This window comes from Bufo gargarizans, chromosome 10 (assembly GCF_014858855.1).
Source record: "Bufo gargarizans isolate SCDJY-AF-19 chromosome 10, ASM1485885v1, whole genome shotgun sequence".
Lineage (NCBI taxonomy): Eukaryota > Metazoa > Chordata > Amphibia > Anura > Bufonidae > Bufo > Bufo gargarizans.
In genome coordinates, this window is record NC_058089.1 from 9,611,923 (window position 1) to 9,621,440 (window position 9,518).

The following is a 9,518-nucleotide window of genomic DNA, read 5'->3' on the forward strand; positions in this document are numbered from 1 at the left end:
CTGTAATGAGGATTGTGATTGGCTGTAGGTTTGGAGAGGGGGGGTGCACTGTGCTGGTCTCACTGCTGTGTCACATGCCTCTCATTAGTGATGGCCTCATCTGCAGTCAGAGCAATTACTGCGCTCAGGAATGCAAAGTGCGGCTTCACTTGTCCTGAGCCACCGCAGAGACCATGCAAACTGCTAGAAATGCAAGGAGACGGATCTGTGGTGGTGTCACGTGTAGCATTTTGTTTGTGTTGTTTTTTTTTGTTTGTTTTTTTGCAAATGTCTGCAAAAAGCCAATAGGAAGCTATGAAAAGCACTAAAAACAGCATGTTTTTATTTGTTCCATTTTTTTTTCTTCTAATTTTTATTGCATTTTTAAGGGCTGGAATCACACATACAGACGGCGGCGGCGGTGTATCCCATAAAGAAGGAACCGGCTGAGTAGATGACCTTTTTTTTTAAATCTCCTGAAGGCGTTGCGGACATTGACCTGTGATGCAGATTTAGAAAATATGCAAAATGTCAATTGTTTGTGTAGATTTCACCATTTGCAATGCATTAAAATCTGGATGTGTATTTTGGTGCGTAAAAAAAGTGAAAGTGAAAATCTGCATAAACTACACCGCCTCATGCACACGACCATATTTTGCGACCTGCAAAATGAATCATGTAGAGGAGGAACCCCCCCCACCCCAAAGGAAGAATAATTCTGTAGCCACATGGTCTCTGTCTTATAACTCACATGGTCTTCTTCCCGATCCAGCGTCACGATCTTCTACAGAATAAAAAGGAGAGAAAAAAAGAAACAAAAAAACAATAAGATGTGATGGGCTCCCCAAAAATGGCCGCGGTACTTACTTACACTTGGTGTCGGTCGGGGCCTCTTCTATCTCCTCAGTCCCTCCTTGTCCTCACTGTCAGTCACATTAGACTGTAGATAATATCCCAGAAAAAAAGAGCTAAAAAGATTTATGGAGCCTCCGACCTGGGACCCCTGTAATAACCCCCCATACAAAGTGGCGTCCAGATAGATGGAAGGCTCCCAAGTCCCAGGGGCCCCCCTGAATACATTCATCTCCACTCCATAGTGTCCATGTATAGTACATTCTGCTGCATGGCTGGCGCCTCCTAGTGGCTGGTGTAGTTGTAGCCAGACACTTACTTCTCTTCTTCCCTGAGATATAATATAGAACATAAATCTAGAAATATTGTATTCGCCCTGTGTCCAGTGCGGAGAGCCCCTTTAATTATTTCTGGAAATTTATTCAATGTTCTACTCCAGAAATTTGCACATTCTTGCATAAGTCCCAGTTTGCACAAAAATGTGTGACTTTATGTGCTGCACTTAAAAAAATAATAATAATGGGTCTGGGGAAAGGGGCAGGACCCATGTGGCCTGACATATTCAGAAATAAGTCAATTGTCTGGTTTATGTTTCACTTAAAATGGATTTCATATTCTGGTGCCAGGGCCTGCCCGAATGCACCAACATTATTAAGAGAGGTGCGCTTCTTAATAAAATTACTGCAAGTCACTAAGTAGATGGAGACTGGAGTTAGAATACCTGATCCCCTCCACTGACTCATATGAAGTAAATTTTGTTGCCACTAGGGGGAGCTCTCTGCCTACTGATTATTATTGAGTTCAGTGTGAGTTTTATCCCTGTACTGTGACATCACTGTGTGTATTATACCTGTACTGTGACATCACTGTGTGTATTATCTCTGTACTGTGACATCACTGTGTGTATTATCTCTGTACTGTGACATCACTGTGTGTATTATCCCTGTACTGTGACATCACTGTGTGTATTATCTCTGTACTGTGACATCACTGTGTTTATTATACCTGTACTGTGACATCACTGTGTTTATTATCCCTGTACTGTGACATCACTGTGTGTATTATCTCTGTACTGTGACATCACTGTGTGTATTATCCCTGTACTGTGACATCACTGTGTTTATTATCCCTGTACTGTGACATCACTGTGTGTATTATCCCTGTACTGTGACATCACTGCGTTTATTATCCCTGTACTGTGACATCACTGTGAGTATTATCCCTGTACTGTGACATCATTGTGTGTATTATTCCTGTACTGTGACATCACTGTGTCTAGCATCCCTGTACTGTGACATCACTGTGTGTATTATCCCTGTACTATGACATCACTGTGTGTATTATCCCTGTACTATGACATCACTCTGTGTATTATCCCTGTACTGTGACATCACTGTGTGTATTATCTCTGTACTGTGACATCACTGTGTGTATTATCTCTGTACTGTGACATCACTGTGTGTATTATCCCTGTGCTGTGACATCACTGTGTGTATTATCCCTGTGCTGTGACATCACTGTGTGTATTATCTCTGTACTGTGACATCACTGTGTTTATTATACCTGTACTGTGACATCACTGTGTTTATTATCCCTGTACTGTGACATCACTGTGTGTATTATCTCTGTACTGTGACATCACTGTGTGTATTATCCCTGTACTGTGACATCACTGTGTTTATTATCCCTGTACTGTGACATCACTGTGTGTATTATCCCTGTACTGTGACATCACTGCGTTTATTATCCCTGTACTGTGACATCACTGTGAGTATTATCCCTGTACTGTGACATCATTGTGTGTATTATTCCTGTACTGTGACATCACTGTGTCTAGCATCCCTGTACTGTGACATCACTGTGTGTATTATCCCTGTACTATGACATCACTGTGTGTATTATCCTTGTACGGTGACATCACTGTGTGTATTATCTCTGTACTGTGACATCACTGTGTGTATTATTTCTGTACTGTGACATCACTGTGTGTATTATCCTTGTACGGTGACATCACTGTGTGTATTATCTCTGTACTGTGACATCACTGTGTGTATTATCCTTGTACGGTGACATCACTGTGTGTATTATCCCTGTACGGTGACATCACTGTGTGTATTATCCTTGTACGGTGACATCACTGTGTGTATTATCTCTGTACTGTGACATCACTGTGTATTATCCCTGTACTGTGACATCACTGTGTGTATTATCTCTGTACTGTGACATCACTGTGTGTATTATCTCTGTACTGTGACATCACTGTGTGTATCATCCCTGTACTGTGACATCACTGTGTGTATCATCTCTGTACTGTGACATCACTGTGTGTATTATCCCTGTACTGTGACATCACTGTGTGTATTATCCCTGTACTGTGACATCACCATGTGTATTATCCCTGTACTGTGACATCACCATGTGTATTATCCCTGTACTGTGACATCACTGTGTGTATCATCCCTGTACTGTGACATCACTGTGTGTATTATCTCTGTACTGTGACATCACTGTGTGTATCATCCCTGTACTGTGACATCACTGTGTGTATCATCTCTGTACTGTGACATCACTGTGTGTATTATCCCTGTACTATCAGTTCTGCTCTTTCTATATACTGATGTGGTTGGCTCCAGTCTGGGGTCCATGATTTTCCTGATCCATAGACTACAATAGAAGAGAGAACCTCATTAAAAGTGAATTGATTTCTTAAAATATGTTTCTAGTCCAAGCAAAATAAATTCATCCAGAATCAAAACTGCTCCAATTGCCCTGAAAATTGGTGTATGACACGGTTAGGTCTCCCAGGACTCATATTTTTCATCTCACCTTTCTCTTTTTATAATATATTTTTTTCTCTCCCCATTTAAGCTCTTTAATGCAAAGAAAGCAAGAATATATCATGTCAGACTGACACATATATAGCTACGGGTAAATGCATGGTTGACGGTGTTAACAATTGGATTTGTTATGCTTTTTAAAATAAAAACTTTCCCAGAATTGTCCCTTATTGGGGGCAGATGCTGCCGGTGTTTATACACCTACAGTAGAATCCTTTGAACAGGCTGGCTCCCTTTTTCGGGAGCAGCGGCAGTACAATATGGAGCCTGATGGGCGGCTGTGTAGGGGTAACAGTAGTAGTGGCAGTAACAGCAGTACGGTATTGAACATGATGGACATGCAGTCAGCAGCAGTGGCAGAATTGGGCCAGTGATAAAGGCCGCTTTCAGACGTACATATTGAAATCCGTCAGTATTCTGGCTCAGGATCCCGATGATGTACCATTAGTATTGTCATCAGGATTTATATGCACATTTCTTCCTTCCTTCATAGTTTATGCACTGCACAGACTGGAAACAAATCCGCACAAAACTCGGACATGCTGCGGATTTCAAACACTGATGGAAATTATACGCCCATGTGAATAGCCCCAGTCTGTTACATTATATCCAGAGAATATATACGCATTGCAAATACGCTCGTCTGAAAGCGGCTAAATTGCCACCGTCAGTAATAGGAGAACTATTCATTGGTCACTATTTCAATCTGCCTGCCCAAAAGTCCATGAGGTCCAGGAGCAGGGTAGGTGCAGGAGAAAGGGCAGAGTCCAGGTAGGACAGAACCTTGTTGGTCCAGGGCGTGCATATCCATTTGCTGGTGTTAGGTTGGTGCAGCACATGAAAAAACTGTTTCATCATGTTCAGCAATCTGAATTGCCAGTTGCTGGTGTGTCTTATGCACCTTGCAGGGATACGCAGGAGATAGGAGAGTCGGGGGGGGGGGGGGGGGGGGGGGGCGGAGAGGGGTGTCAGACTTGCAGGCACCTGCTCAGTGCAAGCTGTGTGCACAGTGTATCCTGGTAATACAGCAATGTTGTCTCCTTTACAGCATCAGAAAAACATTCCCCCATTTTGCTTTGATAGCGAGGGTCTAAAAGCATGGCTATCCAATAGTCATCACTTTGCTTGATGCCAACGATATTATTTTCCATCTTGGACATTGGAGGATTATCGCTAGGATATGCCCCCAGGGTCTGATATGTGCTGGTCCCGCATTTATACTTAGAACGGAGCCCGCAATGTGCATGCATGGCCGCCTTCCTTTCATTTCTATGGACGTGCAGAAAATAGCGGAGCAGCACACTAGCCTATTTTCTGAAGTCCCACTGAAATGAATAGGAAGCGCACCGCGCAAGTGCAGCCACTGCTCCCTTCACTTGTATGGGGCTGAGGGAAATAGTGCTCTGCTATTTTCAGCGCTTCCATAGGAATGAATGGAGGGCGGCTACGCATTGCAGTGCGCCCTCCGGCAATTTGTGGGCTCTGTTATAAGTATAGGTGCGGGTCCTAGAGGTGGGACCCGGATCTCAATTTGATCAAGTGTCTCTCTACAAAACCTAAAACATTTTTATTACAAATATTATCAAATAAAAGAAATGCCACCACAAAAGGCTGAACAAAATACGGACAAGCTAAAGGTGAATAGAAAAATACGAAATGCACTAAAAAGATTTTTGTTGTGTTTTTTTTCCAGGAATTTTTCCATACAAGGAGGAAAAAACACCTCAATAAATGTGTCAAAAACATGACCAAAAAGTACAGCAAAAAAGCTGATAAAATAGGCTTGTTGGAACCGGGCCTTATAGAATTTACCAAATAGACCAAGACTTTTTTTTTTTGGTCATTTATATGTAAACAATAATGCATATCACAGCACTCAATATAATGAATTTTGCATCTTTATAATTTTTTTTTAAATATATATAATGCATTTCAGAATTCTTGGCTCAAAAAGTTGCATAATAGGGGCTTAAAAATAAATTCATTCCAAAAGATAGGCACTCAACATCTGAAATCACTCTGAATCAATATTTAATTAATAAAAACATAAAAATTAAAAATAAACACTTAATAAACACTAACCAATGTATTGCAATAGCCCTTGATTATTTAAAAAAAAAAAAAAAAAAAACAACAACATTCTGGTGATATACAGTATTACACCTAAAAGAGGATCAATATTAATCAATCTCGTTATGACCTCAATTAGGCCTCTTTCACACTTGCGTTGTCCGGATCCGGCGTGTACTCCACTTGCCGGAATTACACGCCGGATCCAGAAAAACGCAAGTGTACTGAAAGCATTTGAAGACGGATCAGTCTTCAAAATGCTTTCAGTGTTACTATGGCAGCCAGGACGCTATTAAAGTCCTGGTTGCCATAGTAGGAGCGGGGAGCAGGGGAGCGGTATACTTACAGTCCGCGCGGCTCCCGGGGCGCTCCAGAATGACGTCAGAGCGCCCCATGCGCATGGATGACGTGCCATGCGATCACGTCATCCATGCGCGTGGGGCGCCCTGACGTCACTCTGGAGCGCCCCGGGAGCCGCACGGACGGTAAGTATACTGCTCCCCGCTACACTTTACCATGGCTGCCAGGACTTTAGCGTCCCGGCAGCCATGGTAACCACTCTAAAAAAGATAAACGTCGGGTCCGGCAATGCGCCGAAACGACGTTTAGCTTAAGGCCGGATCCGGATCAATGCCTTTCAATGGGCATTCATTCCGGATCCGGCCTTGCGGCAAGTCTTCAGTTTTTTTGGCCGGAGCAAAAAGCGCAGCATGCTGCGGTATTTTCTCCGGCCAAAAAACGTTCCGTTCCGGAACTGAAGACATCCTGAACGGATTTCACTCCATTCAGAATGCATTAGGATAAAACTGATCAGGATTCTTGCGGCATAGAGCCCCGACGACGGAACTCTATGCCGGAAGAAAAGAACGCAGGTGTGAAAGAGCCCTTAGCTGGAATATCCAATCATAGAACACATTCAATATGATCCACCGCCGGCAGGTCCAGGCTTCTTACCCCCTTGACACGTGGGACGCTGAACAGACCTTTCGCACAGAACAAGAAATAGACCGGCTAGGTGACGTGTTCCCACTGATCACGTGGGACGCCGACCAGATCCTCCGAAGCACATAACTACATACACGGGGGAGACGGAGGTAAGATGCATTTGAGTCAGTGCTTCATGTGGGATGCCACAGCCGACTCTCGACTTCCGCTCCTGAACAGTGAGTAATCGATACACCGCATATCCATGCGGATTACCAATAGGAAAGGGCACTTCTATAACAGCCAAATATAAATTGGCACTTAGAACGAACTACCTACAACTGCCAAATATTGGGAAAAACATCAAGAAATCTGTATACATACATATATAAGTAACAAAAGACATGAACTGGTATCGCTGCTAGGACCACATTTATTTGGATTAAGAGAACTGAATTTATATACACCATCACTTAGAAGGGCTATATATTAGGTCTTTAAAGGGATTCTGTCACCTCCCCTCAGCCAAAAAACGATTTAAAAGCAGCCATGCAGCACAGCTTACCTGGATTAGGCTGTGCTGTTTTATCTTGAAATCCGTCCAGCAGTTACTGCAAAAAACGACTTTGATCAATAAGGAAATGTGTCCTGAAGGTGCCCAGAGGGGCGTTTTTTTCTTCCTAGTGAGCCCAGTACCGCCCCTCTTTCAGTGCCCAGCCCGCCTTCCTTGTATTTTCTAACCGCCGCCCCCAGCCTGCCACAGCCTCCCCTCCCTCTCCTCCCCCTCCCTCACGCCGAACGAAGTCTCGCACAGGCGCAGTACCCACTGAGGGCTGCGCCTGTGCGATCAGCAGGAGACTGAGGGCGGCAGCTTCATCTTCGTCACTGGGCATGCGCTGAGCCCAGTGACGTCCGATGCTCGCTCTTCCCTGCTGACTGAGGGAAAGAGCTAACATCGGACGTCACTGGGCTCGGCGCATGCCCAGTGACGAGGATGAAGCTGCCGCCCTCAGTCTCCTGATGATCGCACAGGCGCAGCCCTCAGTGGGTACTGCGCCTGTGCGAGACTTCGTTCGGCGTGAGGGAGGGGGAGGAGAGGGAGGGGAGGCTGTGGCAGGCTGGGGGCGGCAGTTAGAAAATACAAGGAAGGCGGGCTGGGCACTGAAAGAGGGGCGGTACTGGGCTCACTAGGAAGAAAAAAACGCCCCTCTGGGCACCTTCAGGACGCATTTCCTTATTGATCAAAGTCGTTTTTTGAAGTAACTGCTGGACGGATTTCAAGATAAAACAGCACAGCTTAATCCAGGTAAGCTGTGCTGCATGGCTGCTTTTAAATCGTTTTTTGGCTGAGGGGAGGTGACAGAATCCCTTTAAGATATATAGTGTGATACATACTATCAATAAGTATCCCACATTGAAGCAGAACCGATACACAGTGAGATAATCAGGCCGGAGAATACAGAGAGTGAAATCTTGCGGTGGATTATATTCAATGTGTTTTATGATTGGATATTCCAGCTAATTGAGGTCATAACGAGATTGATTCATATTGATCCTCTTTTAGGTGTAATATATCACCCAAATTTTTATAATAAAGGGCTATTGCAATACATTGGATAGTGTTTATTAATTGATCTTTTAATGTGTTTTTATGAATTAAATATGGATTCAGAGCGATCCCAGATGTTGAGTGCCTATCTTTTGGAATTAATTTATTTTTAACGCAAGATGATTGGATGTATCACATCAATAGTGCACCTATTCCATATCAGTAAATAGGTGAGCCACCTTCAAATATAATTATCAACAATCCATAATAGGGGCGTTGCAACTTTTTGAGGTAACTGGCACAAATGAATGTTGACTTTTGCATTTTTACACCACTCGTTCCAGTTTGGAAAATGGGTGGACAAAGGGGCATAGTTAGCTACAGTATGTTAAGGGGGTTGTCTCACAAATGGCATTTATCATGTGAAGAAAGTTAAAGGGGCTATCCCATGACTAATGTACAGAAAATCAGAGATCATATAGTACATGACTCTTTATAACAAAGCTAGAACCAGGCCTGTACCTCATATGGATCCAGAGATCTCCACAAATCATTGCTCTGCTAGATTTATGTCAAGCTGACAGCTCAAGGGGAGTGTCCTTTCTGCTGCTGCAGCTCAGGGGGCGTGGCCATTCTGCTGTGGCTCTCTCCCTATCACAGCTCAGGGGGAGTTGCTCATTCTGCTGCAGCTCTCTCCCTATTACAGCTCAGGGGGCAGTTGAAGGATGAAACTGAGCATGTGCGGCCTTCTCAGTGCACAGGACAAAGAAATATGAAAAAGAAAAAACAGCAGGTGGCGCTTTACAGATAGATTTCAGTGAATAACTCAGTATTAAACAATTTTTAATTACATGCAATTACAAAAGTATTGAGATCCAGGTGCTGGTTTGAAAATTGTAGAATATATTTTGTGGGACAGCCCCTTTAATACAAGGCACTTACTAATGTATTGTGATTGCCCATATTGCTTCCTTTGATGTCGGATTCATTTTCTCATCATATTAATGTCACGGATGAGGTAAAGGAGTAAACACCACACCGACAACCAGGGGGGGAGGGAAAAGCCACTAGGCCTTAACGCTAGGGAAGGGAAAGGGTCACCACCTAAAGAACCCTACTCCTGGACCTGACTCCTAACCAGATGGCCACCCCTTGAAGGTAGAAATGCCCATACACAGGAACCTGGAAGACCTGGAGACCCTGAGGAGCCCATAAGATATTGGCAGGGCTGAGACAACCCGTTCCTTCCAAGGTGAAGGAACAAGCATCTCCCTGAGGCCTAGTAACCACAACCAAGGGGAAAAGAC